This window comes from Saccopteryx leptura, chromosome 1, assembly GCF_036850995.1.
Source record: "Saccopteryx leptura isolate mSacLep1 chromosome 1, mSacLep1_pri_phased_curated, whole genome shotgun sequence".
NCBI classification, from domain to species: Eukaryota; Metazoa; Chordata; class Mammalia; order Chiroptera; family Emballonuridae; genus Saccopteryx; species Saccopteryx leptura.
Genome location: NC_089503.1, coordinates 317,487,184 through 317,505,845, shown reverse-complemented (window position 1 = coordinate 317,505,845; position 18,662 = coordinate 317,487,184). Strand labels below are relative to the sequence as shown.

Below are 18,662 nucleotides of genomic sequence, written 5' to 3'. Positions count from 1 at the left end.
GACGGGTGCAGGCAGGCACCCCGGGTGGGGCAGGGGCTCCAGGCTTTTCTTGCAGTGACTTGCAGTTGCCGAGTGCGTGGGGATGACTCAGAGATGGCGCCGGGCTGCTGGTTTGCTTAGGTGCACAGCCGAGCCATGAGCTCCAAGCTCCGAGCTCCTCGGCGTGGCTCTGACCTCAGGGTAGAGGGACTTTCCCAGATGTTCTACTGCTCTTGACACTGGGGTTGGGGACCACTGAGTCTGTTACAGTCTGGGACACGAGGAGGGTGAGCAGGGAGAGTGATGGCTATTCGTGCCTTCCAGTGGGGATCTGGTGGTGGTGATATCCTGTCTTTTCCCCAGGCCACGTTTCCCTAGGGCTGCTCCTGGCGGGCAGAAGGGCTGGGTGACGGCCCTCTGGGGTCGGAACGTGGGATGGAGCTGGGCATGTGGGCTTCACCCAGTGGGACACCAGGGGCCTGTTTAAACATCGGGGCTTCTGTGTCACAGGTTGGCAGTTCAGGTGTGAATTAAATAAGTACAGTTTAGATACCTGGACCCCAACATCCCAGCAGTCTCACTCCTTGGCCCTTGGCACCGTTCTCTTGGGGCCTCAGTGGGATCCCCTGGTATTAGGGTCCAGCCTGGTGGGAAAGACTCACATTCAAGGTTAGAGCCAATTCCATTCTCAAAGACCTGTTCCCGCTGGGGGCCGGGAAGTGACAGAAACACAGGTGACAGGTAAAGAGCTGGGACAAAGTCAACAGCCTGGCACACAGTCTCTGTTATCCTCAGGAAGTGTGACTACATTGTCCTGTGGCTTTCCGCTCTGGACTGCCTAGTCCAGCCGGCATCTGTTAAGAGCTGTCGGTGCAGGGGACCCGGGCCTGGGGACAGAAGGACAGGCTGGGCAGAAGGGTTGCTGTTGCTGCTGCATGAGGTGGGTGTGCCGGTGGTGGGGGACGAGGGTGAATCCTGTCACCCCAGGCAGGGTCTCCTATGGGGCATCTCAGGGCCCCCCAGCTGGTCTTTGCCCCCCAAGTCCTATAGGCAGAGGATTTTGCTCCATGGATTCGAGTGGGAACTTGAGTGTGTTGTCACCTGCATTTTTGTGTGGATGTTTTTGTGTCACTACCCCGGACTCCGTGGAGACAAGGATGTGGGGCTGACTTCAGTGTCCTGAAAAGCCTTACTCAAGATCCTATGTGGGGGAGGATTTTGAACATAGGTTTTTATCTCCTTGTAGATTTGTAGACTGTTTTGCCTAAAGTGATCATGGATGCTGGTTCCCGGGTGTTGTCTGGTATAGAGAGAGAAAGTCACGGTAGGACACTCGTTCCTGGAAGAGTCCCCCCTGTTCTGGGTCACTGAGCAGTGCTGGGCTCCAGGCGGCCCCAGCCCCAGGCCCCAGGGGCACTGATCTGATAGTGTGGCGTGCTGAGTGGCAGCTGTGCTGGGGTTGTGGGAAGGCTGAACGCATGTGCTCACAGCCCAGGGCAGGGTCTCGTGCCAGGCAGGGCCACACGGGAGCACAGTGGTCAGCCAGGGCCTGTGGGGGGCAGACCTTGTGGTGACAAGGGGGAGGCTGTGGCCCTGGTTCCTGCAGGAGGAGGTGGTGGGCTTGTTTAAGTAGCTCTGCGGGATGGCAGGGAACGGAAACCCACTACTCAGGAATAAGCCGAGACCGACTGTGCCTGATGCCTGTGATGAGGAGGGTGGCTGGGCTGGGGGCCCTGGGCCGGGAGAGCAGGTTCAGGGGGCCTGTGGTTAGGCTGTTTGAGGCCTCCTGGTTATAAAAGCTGTCAGACAGCACGTCACTGGGATGCTGACTTTAGGGGTTCCACCAGGCTCGCCTGTGTGCCTCACTTTCCCCATCTGTAAGTCCGGGGCATTTGTCTCTAAGTGGAGGCCCTCATGGACAGTACACTTACCCAGGGCCTACTGAGTGCTGTCATTGGCATGACACCTGGAGCCGCTGGCCGTGTGGGGTCGCCAGGCTCGAGGCCGTCCCAGGGGCCAGGCCTGTGTCAGCGCAGGGACCTCAGGACGGAAGTGACTGGTGCTTCCCGAAGGCAGCAGGATGCTGGGCGAGTCACAGCAGGGTTGAAATAGCTGACGCTGGGAGGAAGGTGAGTGGAACTCCTCACTTCACAGTCATGTGGCCGGGGCCAGGGCACAGGGATGCTCTTACCGAATGCCTGGGCTGCATAGTGAGAAGAGGCGGGCGGTTGTGTGGAGTCAGCAGGAGATGCTGGCAGAGCTGCCAGTGCTGCGGGCCGCAGGGCGGGTGCTCAGGGTGCCACGTGTCTGCGGGACAGGCTACCGGTCCCGCTGCTGCTCCACACCTGGGAGGTGCCCTCGCCAGCTCGCTCGTGCTCTCTGACCCCTCCTCTGTTAGCCATCAGCCCCTCCTCCCCGCAGGGTGCCCCTTTATGCCTTGCTCACTTTAGAAAATTCTGGCAATAGGCAAAAGCATCAAGGAAAAAGCAGGAAATCAACCCAAACCCCAGGCCCGGAGATAGTTCCTGTCCACTTTGTGGTTTAAGTCCCAGAGGAAGACAGCTTTCCTGGTTGTCCGAGTAGTGGCCATGGGCTCAACCCCATGTAAGCAACTAACTCACCTTCCTCCTGGTCTGGGTCAGGGTTGCCATGGTGATGGGCGCTCCCTGCGCTTGCTTTTGAGAGGCACCTCTGGGGCACTTGCACTGAAGAGCTGTCCCTTTGTCCAGGGACAATGGGGTCCTGAGGACTGCTGTGTGGTCAGCTCACTTTAATTACTAGGAAGGGACCCCTTGGGAAGGGGGAGCTGCGGTCTCTGTGGAACGAGCTGTTCTCCTGAAACGTTTATGCTTGGGTCCCTGGCTTTTAAAGTCGCTTTTTATTTCATGCCGGAAGGCTGTAGCTTTTATGACTTCAGCTTTGCGGGCCAGAGGTAAGCCCCCAGGACTGCCTCTTGGAGGGTTGTCATCCCTACAGGACTCAGGGGATTCAGAGCTAACCCAGCTCAGGTTTGAGCCAGCCTCTGACTGGCGGGAAGCGCAGCCTTGCTGGAGGGGGCGCGACTCTGGCTTTGTCTCCTGTGCCCCATGCGTGGGGCTTCAGGCTGCCTGGAGGTGGGGAAGGCACTCTGGCTCCTTCCTGCCTCACTGGATGGACCCCTTACCCACCCAGCAGCTTGCTGTGTGCCAGCCCACAGGGCAGCTCTGCCCCCAGGGGCCCCTGGGAATGCCTTGATGGGCCTTGTCAGCCCCCCTTCTCTAGCCGAGAGGTGTCCCTTCCTCAGAGGACTTTCCCTGAGGCCAGCTCCTCCTTAGCACTCTCAAAACTCTCCTTGGTCTCACTTCTACGCTTGCCATCTGTCAGCCCCAGAGCAGGTGTCCTCTTCTTGGTTCTGTTGACCTTCGAGGCCAGGTCATTGTGATGAGACTGTCCTGTGCACTCTAGGACATTGAACTGCACCCCTGGCCCCTCCCCACTATGTGCCACCCCTAAATCATGAGAACAGATATTGCCACATGTCCCCTGGGGGCCTGTCGTGGAAATGACTGCCAGCCCAGGGTCTGCCAGGTTAATCTTTCACTCTCCTGTGCCTGGCATAGCCCCCGGCACTAAGAGGCCCTCGGGAACCTCCAGGAGCCTTGGTCTGTGTGGTTCAGTGGGATTGGCCCGGGACCAGGAACATAAGAGTGTAGAGTGATGAGCACAACCCAAGAAGTGCAGCTCATGGGCCCGGGGAGGGCAGCCGTGTGTCGTGAGTGGGCAGCCCGTAGGCCTGGGAGAGGCTTGGCCCAGCGCCTTCTGGCTGTGCTATTTGGGGCACCTATCACCCTCTCTGAGCCCCAGCTTTCTCCTCAATAAAGGAGTGATGAGCACCGCTGTGCAGATGTCAGGAAAAGGTGGGTCACAGGAACCCCCACTGCAGGTCCTGCTCCTATACCCCTTGTTCTGTCCCTGTGACGTCAGAGAGCTTGGCTGTGCTTGGTCACCCAGGACTGTGCCCAAAGGCCATCTTCATCCTTCTGTCCTCAGGGCAGGCCCTGGGGATGCTGTTGACTGGCCAGGACTGGGGGGAGGTGCAGGCACGGGGACGGGACACCCAGGAGCTGTTTGGCATGTTGACGATGCCTTTCAAACAGAGCAGAGAAGACACTGGGCACTGTGGTGCCCTCCCTGAGATGGGAAATGAAACCAGAAGGCCCACTGTGTTCCAGAACTGTCTTGGGACACGGAGGTTGCGGTCACACTCTAAGAGCCGCCCAGATGGCTGACGGCCTGACCGTCCTGCCCTGCGGTGGTTGCAATATCCGCGGTTCCCAGGCCGAGGACCGGCTGGACCTTTCCAGGCGCGTTCTCAGCACTGCAGGTTTCCTCGGCTCTGCCCCTCTGCCCAAGGGAACGTGCTATTTATAAACTGCTTAACATATTCATTCCTTAATACACGTATCTGGCATTTTTCAGGTCCAGCCTGACTGAGGCTCACACACACGCTGGTTGGACGGGAAACAGAATGGCCTGCTGCTGTGGCGTCAGCAGTGTCACTGTCCAAAGCAAGTGGGGGGAGGTGGGAGGCCACTGTGAGGGTGTTAGGGACACTCGGAATTTGGCAAGTAAGCGCGGTCCTTTAGAGAGGGGCGGGGCCGCGCCTGTGACAAATGCCACACAACAAAGGCTCTTCCAGGAGGGCATGGAGGGGCCGCAGGGCCAGGGGCAGGTGAAGAAGTGAACGAGCAGATGACAAGAAGGAGAACAGAGCTACTCGTTACTCTGAGTCCCCCATTCCTGACGGGCACCCCTTCCTCTCCTTATCCCGCTGTGTCTCAGAGCACAGACATAGTGGGTGCTGCTTGGTGCACAGTATGGACGCAGGAGTCCCTAAAGGCATACCTGCCTGCTCTCTGGAAGCTTTCATCCAGGGGACGGTCAGCACCCATGGCCACAGCTGTGGCGGCGGCTGAGGGTGAGAGTGGGGTGCAAGGGGGTCTGGTAGGGGTGGAGAAGTCTTTCTGGGTTGGGAAGTTACCTGCACAGATGCCCGTGGGGGGGGGGCCTGGCCCTGAGCTCTCCTTTCTGGGGGCCAATGGGGGGAAATTGCACGTGGAACCCAAATTCCCCCTTAGAGACAGCTGTGGAGGAAGTGGCCGGGAGGCGGGCAAGGCCCTTGGGCCCCAGATGTCAGAGGGTGCTGCTGTGTGGCCGAGGCCCTCCTCCTGGTGCTGGGAGGCTGGCCTCTGCGTGCACACCCAGGCAGGGGCCTGGTTATACACAGTCCTCCACATCCCCAGCATGCATCATACTGGCACTCACAGGGGTGACCAGGGTGGCTGCTGGCTGTCAGGTGTGATTGAAACGAAGTGCGGAGGTATCTGGGCTGGTCCCAGCAGCCCCACGAAGGGCGCCCATGCCTGAGGGCTGAGTGTCCAAGGTGCACTGGCTGGCAGGTTTTTGTGGAAGGCCGCTGGGCCAGGACCTAGGTGGGCCAGGGACAGCAGCCAGAGTGACAGTACTAGGTGTGGGCACTGCCACCATGGTGCTCCCATCATGGAGCCACAGCCAGGGGGACAGGCAGACGACGGACATGCAGAGGCAGCGTGTCAAGGCAGAAAGAGCTGGGAGTGGACGTGTCCGTTTCTTCCTCGGGGCAGCCAGTCCTTTACTGGGCGCCTACCGTGTGCCGGGCTCTGCAGGGTTCTGGGGAGATGACAGGGAAGCAGGCAGGCAGCATGCCACCCTCACGCATGGTGCTTACCCTAGAGCAGGGGTCCCCAAACTTTTTACACAGGGGGCCAGTTCACTGTCCCTCAGACCATTGGAGGGCTGGACTATAAAAAAAACTATGAACAAATCCCTATGCACACTGCACATATCTTATTTTAAAGTAAAAAAACAAAACGGGAACAAATACAATATTTAAAATAAAAAACAAGTAAATTTAAATCAAGAAACTGACCAATATTTCAGTGAGAACTATGAAATACTGCTTTTGGCTAATGAGATGGTCAATGTGCTCCTTTCATTGACCACCAATGAAAGAGGTGCCCCTTCCAGAAGTGCAGCGGGGGCCGGATAAATGGCCTCAAGGGGCCACATGTGGCCTGCAGGCCGTAGTTTGGGGACCCCTGCCCTAGAGGGAGGACTCCTACCCAACTGAACAGGGGCTCCCCAGCGCTCCAGGGCGAGTGGGGTGCAAGAGAACCCAGCCAGCCAGCTTTGGGGCAGGAAGAGCCCAGAGAGCAGCCTCTGAAGCCTGGGTGGGGGGCCAGGGACAGGTCAGCTAAGCTTAGGGGCTGTGAGCTGGCCTGGCTGGGAGGACATGGGAAAGAGCGACTGGGCAGGACCTGCACTCCCAGGGCAGCGTCTCCCCACCTCCTGCCCCAGCCTCGCAGGAGCCTGGTGAGCGAGACGCAGCCGCTGCAGCCTGTGCTCAGTGCTGGGTGGGTTCTCATCACAGGGACCCCTCCCCGACCACCCCAGACAAGTGCACATTTGTCCGCTGAGGGGCAGCTGGGGATTGTGGCCTTCGTGGTGGCCCAGCAGTTTCCCAAGCTCCCCTCAGACGTTGCAGGCACTGGGGTCAGACTGTGACACCCCTTCCCAACTATGGGTGCCCACTGTTGCCCTGACAGACGCCATTGGCGCCGGTTGTCACATGTTTGGAACAAACTGCTTACTGTGTATACGGTACATCCAAGCCATACACAGGACCTACAGCAGGAACCCCCCCCCCCAGTTCCCCACCCCACCCCCGGCCCCTGTTCCCTGATGCTGGGCTCCTTTTCAGGGAGATCTCCTGGTCAGTCCACGGGTTGATGGTGGCACAGAGATCTCAGAATCAGAACTCAGCTCCTGACTTCTGCCTATCTGCTCACTGTCCGCTTGTCTTCGCCTTTAGCTTCCTTGCTGGGGGGAGGGCCGTGTGCCCAGCGACTGTTCCAGAACTTAAATGTTGGATGTTCTAGAAGCTTCTACCCCCAAAGGGGTGATTTTGGAAACAGGTGAGAACTTCAAGGGGTGAGACACCTCTACAAACTTGCTGGGACTGGAGTGAGGACCCAGGAGCTGAGGGGACCCAGCTGCCAGGTGGAAGGCAGGCTCAGAGCACCAGACTCAGAGGGGCTTGGCCACCGCGCTGTACAGCAGGGGTCCCCAGCCCCCGGGCCGCAGACCAGTACCGGTCCGTGGGCCATTTGGTACTGGTCCGCAGAGAAAGAATAAATAACTTACATTGTTTCTGTTTTATTTATATGTAAGTCTGAACGATGTTTTATTTTTAAAAAATGACCAGATTCCCTCTGTTACATCCGTCTAAGACTCGCTCTTGATGCTTGCCTTGGTCACGTGATACATTTATCCGTCCCACCCTAAAGGCCGGTCTGTGAAAATATTTTCAGACATTAAACCGGTCCGTGGCCCAAAAAAGGTTGGGGACCACTGGTGTACAGGATGCGGATCACTGTGGGGGACGGAGGGAAACGGAGCCTCAGACTGACTCCCTCGCCTGGTTGGACATCCACTAGGAAGAGACACGGCACAATCGGCCGCCTTTTCTGCAGGCCTAGTGTCCTCTCAGCTTCCCTTGTAGTGTCTGGAACAAAAGGGTCCCTGGAAGTGGGCGCTGAAGCTTCCTGGCTGCAGTCAGGTAGCAGAAAGCCTGTGGTAACTGACCTCCCGGCAGGCTGGATTCCTGGGTGCAGGATGTCTTTCCCAGGAGTGCAAGCTCGGAGCCTGCTGTGTTCTCAAGTCCTGGCCATGTGGTCTTGCTAACTGCGCCGAGTGATTCAGAGCTACTTGACGTCACCATGAAAGAGCCTCTTCAGTAACAAAGCCTCCGAGTGGGTGGGGACAGAGAGGGGGAGTTCCTGGAGCTGCCCTTGGAGTAGACACGTCCAGGGTCCAGCTAACGTCCTTCAGGTGCTAGCCCAGTGCCCTGGGCCTGTGGGGGAGGCACCTACTCGCTCCCAGATATACACTGTTGGCCGCTCCACTCTGCGCAGGGATGTTTTAAAGTCAGCTATCCCCGTACGTCCTCTCACGGAGTATGCACTCTCTGAAATACGTCCTGTTTCTTGTTTCTGATTGTGGCCAGGCCGTTCAGTGTTCAGGGCCAATGGGAAAAGGTCCGAGAAAGGCAAGGGAATGTGGGAATGTGATCAGGGGGTTGTGGTGTCACTCACCTGGTGACCGGACTTGTCACTTAACATCTCAGAACCTTAATTTCCTCCTGTGACAAACGGGGTTGAGGGTGTAGCCCTCATATCGCAGGTGTTTGCAAAGCACCCGGCAAAGCACTGACCACGTAGTCAGGCTCCAGACTCCGGAAGAGTCATCCTTGTCACTTGTGGTTTCAGTAGCTGATTTCCCAATAAAATACCTTGTTTTTCTGGATAGTGGTTTCTGAGTAGCTGATAAAAAAATGTAATGAAGTTCCCCTGCTCCTCAGGATAGATGAGTTATGGATTGCTGGGGGACCACAGGTGTCTCCCCAAGTCCCTCCAGGGACGACAGAGATCGTGTGATTTGTTTTTATTTTGTCTTCAGACCTAGGAAGCTCCTGACTATTATGCCAGAGATTTAAAAAATACTCAGAAATCCTTTTTGGGTCGTCCCTTTCCCAGTTAGTGGAAAGACACATTCAGTCATTTTTCACTGGGGATGTTGCAGCGTCAAAGCAGGATGTTCGATTGTGAAAACCACAGATTACTTCTGCCCTTGTGGGAGGGTCTAAGAACGTTGATTAAGCGTGTGGCCTGTCACAGGGGGCAGGTGATGAGCATCGTCAGTGCCGCTCAGTGAAATGCGGAGCCGCTGACTGCCATCCAGGTCAGTTCGCAGTTGAGCTCCGACACGGGGATGCAGGGGGCACGCTGGCGAGTTTCATTCTGCACCTGAAGGCCCACAAGCTGCCCAGAATGTCAGTCAGACATGGGTATAAAGCACACTTCAAGAAAAATGACACCCAACATCAGCAGGCCCGCAGAGCCATTGTCATAAGTCCCCCCCACTCCCACCAAAGATCACACGGCGCAGGTGTGCACCTGCGCGGGACCTCTGTTCTTTTTGTGACAAGTTATGGGCATCATTGACGATGCCTCCTTTGGAAACTGGGACCCCACGTCATTTTGTCAGTGGCCTTTGTGTGGGCTCCTGTTCATTCCACCCCCTCATCTGAAAAAGCATACGCTTGTTGTCATTGTCCCCGAGGTTACTCATCAACTGCCTGCCTGACTGCCAGCCCACTCGGGGGCTACCCATTTCCATGGTTACCGCTGCCTTCTGTAAATGTGATCCGGGAGCCTTGGGGGAGGGGCTGCACTACACCATACAAAGGGCATTGCCAGCAGGCAGGTGAAACCTGGCACCCGGCTTGTGCTGCCACTTCATGGAGAACTTTCCTTGTGTCCCTTGTGTCCCCTTGTGTCTGTCATCAGGGGCTGTGAGCCCAGCTTTCCTATAAAGCAGAGCTGGCTGGGGGTAAGGGGTGGGGTGGGGTCGCAGCAGGAAAGACTGTATCCCTTGGGACCGGGGGCCCTCCTGGGGCCTTGGCTTTGTGGAGGGGATTTGTAGACAGTGGAGGGGGTTAGAGGGCCGCTTGGGGTTCTGCGGGGCAGATGCAGAGGATGCTGGGAGATTGTGGGGCAAGGCTGGGTGGGTCAGGGGCACAGGGGGAAACGGGGAGGGGAAACGGTCGTGATTTCGTTTTCACATTCCTGCAGAGCCCTCGTGTTTGGGGGGATCGACGGAGGTCTGGGTGTGTCACATTCTTGCTGTATAACAAAGCAGTGACTCTCCTTGGGACCAATGTGGGCACATATGGGTGCCAAGGCTTCCTGGGATTCGGTGTGAGGAGTGGATTGGATGCATCGAAAGATGGGGGAGTGTTTCACGTTTTGATGAAAATGACCTACCCAGTTGCCTTCTAAAAATGCGCCGCTAGTTGCCCTCCTTCGCATCAGCTCAGAAGTTGGCTCATCTCTCTTCCCCAAGTTTGATCTTATCATTGTCTAAAGTGTTTGCCAAGTCTGATGGGTAAAAAAAATAGTCCGTTGTTTAATTTTCACTATTCTCTGATTCCTTGGGGGAGGGGGGCTCTGTTCCAGTGTTGCTGGCCTCTTGCATTTCTTCTGGGGCCTGCCGATTCCTAGCCTTTTTCTGGCGGTGGTTTCTGGTTTGGGGTTGAGCGTTTCTGACCCAGGTTTAGAAAAGGGTCCCATGTTTTAACTTAATGTTGGTTTTTTTTAAATTTACAGTCTTATCATCTTATCATGCACGTTCTTTAAGTTATTGAGTTAATTTTGGGGTAATGGCATGAGGTAAAGGCTTAGGGTTCCCAATTGTCTCAGTACCTTTTATTTCCTGGAATCTACCTCCCTCTCCTAGAAAGGGTTCCCGGGGTCACAAACTGGAGAGGCACTGACTCTCAGTCCCCCACACCACCGGGCCGTCTGACCTACTGTCACCACATAGCATGTTCTGAAAGCTAGTGGAGTGTATTTCCTCTCATTGCTTTTTTATAATTTTCTTAGGCTGTTCTTTATTTGGTTTGTGTGTGTGTGTGTGTGTGTGTGTGTGTGTGTGTGTGTGTGACAGGGACAGAGAGAGAGGGGGACAGATAGGGACAGACAGGAAGGTAGAGCGACAAGAAGCATCAATTCTTCGCTGCAGCACCTTAGTTGTTCATTGATTGCTTTCTCATGTGTGCCTTGACCGGGAGGCTACAGCAGACCGAGTAACCCCTTGCTCAAGCCAGTGATCTTGGGCTCAAGCTGGTGAGCCTTGTTCAAACCAGACAAGCCTGCGCTCAAGCTGGTAACCTCGGGGTTTTGAACCTGGGCCCTCCGCGTCCTAGTCTGATGCTCTATCCACTGTGCCACCAACTGGTCAGGCTCTTAGGCTGTTCTTAAGGATTTTCTCTTCTGTGTGAGCTTAGTAAATACCTTGTAAAGGTATATTGAAGTCTTTAAAATCCCTTTGGAATTTTGGTGGAAATTGCATTGTTTATGGACTACTTTGTGTAGTAGTAGATTTACTTGAAAGATGAATCAATCCTTTTCTTTTTTTTATTGATTTGGGGGTGGGAGGAGAGAGAGAGAGGGCAGCATCAATTTGTTGTTCCGCTTAGTTCCATTTAGTTGTGTACTCACTGGTTGCTTCTCTTATGTGCCCTGTCTGGGGATTGAATCTGCCACCTTGGTGCACCGTGACAATGCTCTATCTGCTGAGTCACCTGGTCAGGGCCTGAAAGTTAAATCAATCTTCATTAAATTAATCTTATTAATTAAAACAGTTTCTCAGCCAATTTACCTGAAAGGTACATCTACCCAGAACCTGTAGATGTGACCTTAAGTAGAAAGAGGGTCTTTGCAAGATGAGGTTATCTCAAGTTAGGGTGGGTCCTGAATGCGACAACAAGTCCAGAGAAGAGAGAAGGCGCACAGAGAAGGACCCGTGAAAACGGAGGCAGAGATTGGATGATGCAGCCCGAGCTGAAGGTTGCCCAGGATTGCTGGTCACACCAGAGGCTAGCTGGGAAGAGCCATGGGACAGATTCCCTGTCACAGCCTCTGGAAGGAACCAGTCCTGCAGAGCCAGCACCTTTGTTTCCGACTTCTGGCCTCTGCCACCATAAGAGAATAATTTTCAGTTAGTTTTATGGTACTTTGTTGCAGATGCTCCGGGGAACTAACATACTTTGAAACAAAGTAACATCTTTACAATACATATGTGCTGTAGTAAAATTTGTGATGTTTTCCACATACTGATTTTAGGCTTATTTCTCAGGATTTTATTGCTATGGTAAAAAAAAAAAATTCTAACTGGCTCTTGCTGGGCATTGAAAAGGAATCTTTGCAGATATAGTTTAGATAGGGATCTCAAGATGAGATTGCATCTTTTAATTGGCTCTTGCTGAGTTTGTGGCCCTGACCAGGTGGCTCAGTTGGTTGGAGCATCGTTTTTTGTTTTTTTAAGTGAGAGTAGGGGAGATACAGAGACAGACTCTGACCGGGATCCACCTGGCAAGCCCCGTCTGAGGCTGATACTCTGCCTGAGCTATTTTTAGCACCTGAGGCAGAGGCTTGATGGAGCCATTCTCAGTGCCTGGAGCCAATATGCTTGAATCAATTGAGCCATGGCTGCAGGAGGAGAAGAAAGAGAGAGAATGGGGGAGGGGTAGAGAAGCAAATGGGTGCTTCTCCTCTGTGCCCTGACCGGGAGTCAAACCCAGGATATCCACACACCGGTCCAATGCTCTACCATTGAGCCAACGTGCCAGGGCCCCAACATGTTTCCAAGGAGAATTTTATAATGAGAAGTGGAACCTCTGCTTTGAAAAAGACCAACCTGTGAGCATGGACATCTGTCTGTTGACAGCACCTGTCATACTGGCCAGCTTCATTCCTGGAATAAAGAGGAAACACCCGTGCCCCTGGATCTGCCTGGAGGCTGGGACGTGTCCTGGTGGGGGCGCCTGGCTGTGGCCACTGTGGATTGCTGTGGCCCCCGCCATCCCCTTCACTTCTGCCTCCAACTTGTCCAACCTGGGTCAGGATAGTCAGTCCCTGTGAGCATCTTAACACAGCCTTACCTTACGTGTTTGCAAATACAGGTATTAAAAGGAATAAAATGACATACAATTTTTTTCCTCTTGGCTAGTTTGTAAGAAAAACTTTTTTAAAAAGCTTCCAGTTTCTTGAATGCAGTGGTTCTCAAATTGGGGTGATTTCGCCCCCCCCCCTAGACATTTGGTGATGTCTGAAGACATTTTGGTTGCCACAGTGGGGCAGGGGTATGACTGGTGTCCAGTAGAGGCCAGGGATGCCGCTCAGCGTGCTTCAGCGTGGGGTGGCCCAGTCCAAACATCCGTAGTGCCGAGGTGCGGAGACCGAAACCGTGCTGTAGGAGCTGTGCAGAGCTGAAGTTCGGCTCTGTCCTGACTCCAGGGCATGGAACAAGAGCCAGTGGGCGTTGTGGGCAGCAGGGGACATAGGTTTGCATTTTGGCACATCATTAACCAACCAAGTGACCGTGGGCAAGTCACTTAACCTCCTGACCCTCTGGGGCCAGGTCTATAAAACAAGGAAAGTGAAACCGGCTCGGTAGGACCCTGTGGAGGCCGAGGGTGAAGGAGGGGCTGGGGCCCAGCGGCGGACAGGGTGATGAGAGCGGGGAGGATCCTGGGAGCTTTTCTGTGCCTGAGGACGGGCAGTGCAGCATCTGCAGGAGGTTGGTGTAGGTTTTCCTCTTGTTTTAAAAGTGAGCTCTTCCCCTGCCCCCTGTGCATACACACGTCTGCAGACTGCTGCACTTGTCCTAGAAATGGCCGAGGGAGGTCACCTCTGCTAGGTGCATTTCCACCACCCAGGTCACCTTTCATAGGTACTTTCTGAGTAAAATGAAACGGCCCCAGAGTGCACAGGTGAGTGGGTGTCTGACTTATCTCACGGTGACGTGAAACGTTTAGACCGAGAACAGGAGTGTTTGGGTGGAGGCTGCGGGGACGGCTTCAGGAGCCCAGCTCAGCAAACACCTCTCTCAGGGACCTTGGAAAAATCTCTTCTCAGCTCCTGTCTCTTCAGACATGAATGGGGTGCAGGGCCCTGTGAGTCGGAGGGTCTCCCTTTGCGGCTGGTGGAGACCGGGACCCCACATGCGCTCCGTGGGTTCTGAGAGCAGCCTCAGAACCAGCTCATTTGGCTGTCTCCCACTGCTTTCCCACCGACCCAGACGGCAGTGCTGGGTCTGGGTCTGCTCTTCCGGGTCCTGAGAACCTGGGGACTACAGAGTATAGGAAGCACGGGATTTCCTGAGACAGGCTGAAGCCACTCTCAGGGTTGGGAGAGAGAAATGTGCCTTCCTCATTCTGCTGGCTCGGTGGCCTGCTGAAACCTGGCCCGGGGCCCACCACTGAGGTCGGGGAGAATTTGCAGAGGGCTGGGTTCCTGGAGACAGCCTCCTTCCTCCACTGTCAGTCAGCCCTTCAGGGTGCTGGGAACGGTGGACAGTGGACTGGATAGTTAAGCCTGGCTCTGCCCCCAGCAGGAGCGGTGGGAAAACTGGCCTCGTGTTAATAGTTACCCACACCTTCCTCACTAAGCTCTCTCTCTCTCTCTCTCTCTCTCTCTCTCTCTCTCTCTCTCTCTCTCTCTCACACACACACACACACACACACACACACCCGGGGCCAGAAGAAGAAACCCCAGATAATGACGAGCTGGCACTTTCGGTGGCGACAACTGGAGGAATTAGGGATGGCAGCAATTTGTTGGTTGACAAGTCCAAGCTAAGAAAAAGCACTTAGGCTTCTTAAGACTGGTCACAAACTGAGAAGAGGTGTTCTCATCAGGAGAACCGAATCCCTGGCGGTTTCTTTCTAGGTCAGTGTGGACAGCCAGCAGGAGGCGGCCTGGCCCTGGCAGGGTGTGGGCACTTACAGGGATCTGAGCTAGTTTAACCCTTCTTGCCACTGTTGACCCCAGATGCCCACTGCTAAAATGAGTGGTGCTGCAGGGCAAAGGAGCAGCTCCTGGAAATGTCCTACGTGGGGCTAGGAGGCGCTGGTTCCCTCTGTGCCCCCAGGAGGCCTAAGGGGCTGCCCTGCGCTTCTCCTGGGTGGCACTGAGCCCCACTCTGGTGCCAGGTGACCTCTCTCTGCACACCTTCCCTTCCCCACTGCTGGCTGTGGAGTTGAAGACTCAGGTGACTAAAGCCACACTGTCCCCTAACAGGCCCACCAGGTCTACACATGTGCACATGCTACGTCTCCCAGACACACCTGGTACTTCAGCCTCCCAGGATGTCCTTGTGTCCCCACTGGCCACCATACTCACCTGAAGGCTGAGTAGTGAGGGCATGGGCCTGTGGTGTAGCTCTGCTCTGAGTGGGAGGGAGGACACCCACGGCTACCATTGTCACAGGTACGGTGACGTGACAGGGACCAATACCAGCCCTGATCACGTGCTGACCACAAACCTCCACCCAGCTGCTCTTCCTGCCCAAAGTGCCCCGTCCTCCTGCTGCGAATCTCAGGGCAGGCCCCACCCCCACTCCATCAGCACTCTGGGCGCCCTCCCCCCACCTCCCACCTTCATCCTGGATGGCCCCCCATGCTTTTCACATTGTGAGTGTCTGTGGCCCATCTGTCACCCCACCTGGTTGAGGACGCCTGAAGGGCAGGACTGCGGGTTTTCCTCTTGCGTCTCTCGATCTGGGCCTGGCACACGGATGCTGAGCACATTTGCTGAATTACTGAGTGATGACAATGCTAATTAGCTTCTCTGAGTTTAGGTTGCAGATCTGAATCTTTAAAGGATTTATTGCACCAAATCATCTTTCATTATAAGGAACTGTAAATGTAGTCAGGGGTGGTAGCCCGAGCCAGCTTGTGCGTCCTTTCCAGGACCCTTGGGGTATGTCAGAGGGAACTCCAATTTGTTACTTTTAAGTCATCTCTTAATCACTTAATAACAGGATATCTGATATTAGATTAATCTCTTCCATCTGTGCAGACCCAGGTCAGAGGCACCAGGAGAGAACTTGGAGCGGGAAATTCTCCTTTGGAAGCTCGGGAGTGTATGCAAGTGTGTGCATGAGTGTGTGTGCGTGTAGGGGGTATTAAGCGGAGAAAAGGCAGGGCAGGAGCTCCTGGCCATGCTGATGGTCCCTCCTGGGAGCCAGGTGGCCTGCAGGGTGGGAAACGGGAGACCCAGCTGCCTTCAGGAAATAGGGGCTGTCAGGAAGAGGCGGAGGGAGTATCAGGCCAGGACACTGCACAGAGACCATTCCACGTGGACTGGGTCCTGAATGTGTCTTTGGTAAGTCCTTGAAACATTAAAGTGTATTAAGAGCAGGAGTAGATTGGGCCGTGAAATACGTCATTGTCATAAAACCCCATTGTGGTTCCCCAAAGCAGAACATGGTTCTGTTTCTCCATCTGTCCATGGTCGGCCACTGACCCCTCTGGGTGCAGCCCATTCCACAGACACGACAGCACTGCCCGAGCCCGGCACGTGCAGGGCACAGACCTGGATGGGCACAGATCGGGAGCTGTGCCCGCCGCCTGTCTGGCAGATGCGGCCTCTGCCCCCTGGCAGTTTGGAGCCGTGTAGACCTGGGTGATACAAAAGGAAAGGTGTGTTAGCTTCACTCAAGGTGCCCCCTCCTGTCCAGCTCCCCTGACAGTGAGTGGGACAGATGCTGCCGCGTAGGCCACTTCTCATCCCAGTGCAGTTCTGGGCCTTCTTGAATTTTCTCGTTCGCGGACCCCAGAATAGGCCTATGGCTTATTTATTTATTTTTACAGAGACAGAGAGAGTCAGAGAGAGGGATAGACAGGGACAGACAGACAGGAACGAAGAGAGATGAGAAGCATCAATCATCAGTTTTTTGTTGCGATACCTTAGTTGTTCATTGATTGCTTTCTCATATGTGCCTTGACCGCGGGCCTTCAGCAGACCGAGTAACCCCTTGCTCGAGCCAGCGACCTTGGGGCCAAGCTGGTGAGTTTCTTTTCAAGCCAGATGAGCCCGCGCTCAAGCTGGCGACCTCGGAGTCTGAAACGTGGGACCTCCGCATCCCAGTTCTACGCTCTATCCACTGCGCCTCTACCTGGTCAGGCTAGGCCTGTGGCTTATTAATTTCAAGGGGAAGTGGTGAGGGGGGCGCTAACAAAGGCGAGGGAAGCAACCGCAGAACAGACATGAGGCTAGAGGCTGGTCTCCTGCTGGATCCCAGGCATGGTGGGAGTTTTTGTGCCCCTCTGAATACTGGAAGCTGGGTTCCCCATCTGGATGTAGGGGGAGCAGAGGCCTGAAAGGAGAGTCTCAGCCACAGAAAGGCATGTAATAAAGACGAGAGGAGGGGCCGCTGCAGCTCCGGGTCCTCCGTTCGCTGTGGCGCTCTCCCGCTGTGCCCACGGGAGCCCCTGGTTAATCATCCAACGCCCCCACTCTTACCCTTCCAACGTCATGCCGACCTGGCCTCTTGAAATTTAGGGTTGGAATTTTCTTAGCAAATATTTAACCAGGAAAAGAAAAAAGAACACCCCTGCTGGTCTGTTCTTCGCAGTGGTGATGTAAGTTGCAAATTAATAGACGTCTGGGCCAATATTTGATCTTTCCCCCCAAAGAGTATGATTCACCAGCTCTAAAACGCAACTGGGGAGAAGGGTCCCAGGAAGTGGTGAAGGTGATCGGTGGGTGATTGTCCTCCATGGGTGGTGGGGGGCCAGGCCGGGTGCTGCCTCTTGCCCAGCAGCATGTGGGTGAGGTCACCGTGAGGGCTCACTCCAGGACCAGTGATGGCCCCGGGGACACTGTGGGCAGCACCCTGTGCCTGACTAGAATGGGTGCAGCAAGCAGTGAGTGGGCCAGGGGCCTTCACAGTGTGTGAGGGCAGCTGTCTCTACCCCGGGGAGTGCTGGGCTACCCCAGCCCCTCTGACTTGAGAATTTTACCCCTACCAAAGGGTCAGGAGTGTCATAGAGCGCCTCAGTGGTATTTGTGTTTCAGAAGAGATGTCGGTGCAACATTATTCTGAAAGGGACTTTGGGGTCCTTGAGTGGGGAGACATTTGGGGATCAGGATGGTGGCCTCTCTTGTCTCCATCAGATGCTGTGCCCTCTGTCCCTTGAGGACGGTTAGGGCTGCAGAAGCAGCTGCTATGGGCTGAGCTGGGCTGGAGGTGGCCACCCTGTCCACCCTGCAGCAACGGGCCAGCAGCCAGGGTAGGAGGGCCACGTGGATGCCAGATCCCACCCCCGCAGCTGGTCCACCCGCAACTCCTCCTCTTTTGCCCGGTTCTCTTGGGCAATTGGGCTTAAGTCTCTCAGGGCCTTTCCCTGCAGGTGCGTCAGAAGTCTGGGACCCCGCCCACTGGTGGATCGGAGCTGGGCTGGAGTCTGGGGAGCCCAGGGGAACGTTATGATTTTGTCTTGCTTCCTGCACCCTGTGCTCAGTCGTGTTTTCTTACCTGGAGGCAAAGGAAACAGTATCTGACGCTGCTGGTTGCAGTGGCCTTTGTTGTTACACATTTGCTCTTAAATAGGTACAAATTATTGGTATTAGAAACCCTTGCCACTCCCTCTCGTCATTAAGCCTCTGCAGTTAATAATTATTTTCTCTCTGGAAAGCGTGTGCATAAAACAGAGTAGACAAATGGAGGCTGCCAGGCTTCCCTGGGCCACTTCAGGAAGATCTTGACCTGTGTCCCTGTGACTCTGAGGTTTTGTGTCCTGGGCCCAGCCCCTGGGCCTCTCTGGGCCACAAGTCCCTCATCACTGGAGCAGCAGAATCGGCTCTGGCTCCTCACTGGGCCGCAGGAGAAGCCAGAGAGAATCAGGGAGGGTTGTGTTGTCTACTCAGGTCTCTTGGGGCCAGAGTACGGTCATCCTGGGTTAGCTAATGAGTAAACTGAGGCATGGCCAGGTTCAGGAACTTGTCGCCACTGGCTCTCAGAGACAGTCAGAACTTCAGAGGCACTGCTGGCAAGCGTGAGGGGTCCAGGGCCAAGCAAGGGTCCAGCATGTAATGTCAGAGAAATAGAAACTTCTAGTATTAGACAAAGCCCAGTACACGCAGGTGACATGTGCACCCAGGTCAAGAAGTGGGGGGGTTGTGGAGAGGGACAGAAGGCATACAGTGCACTCACCTACACATTACCCCCCCAGGGGAGCAAGGGTCACTGCCACTCGG

The 18,662-nt window shown here is 55.1% G+C and overlaps 1 protein-coding gene across 4 annotated transcripts in view; it reads left to right on the top strand.

The window, feature by feature from the left end:
* Positions 1 to 18,662, top strand: part of CELSR1 (cadherin EGF LAG seven-pass G-type receptor 1) — a 137,719-nt gene that overhangs the window by 22,146 nt on the left and 96,911 nt on the right. The gene's annotated exons all lie outside the window — the stretch shown is intronic.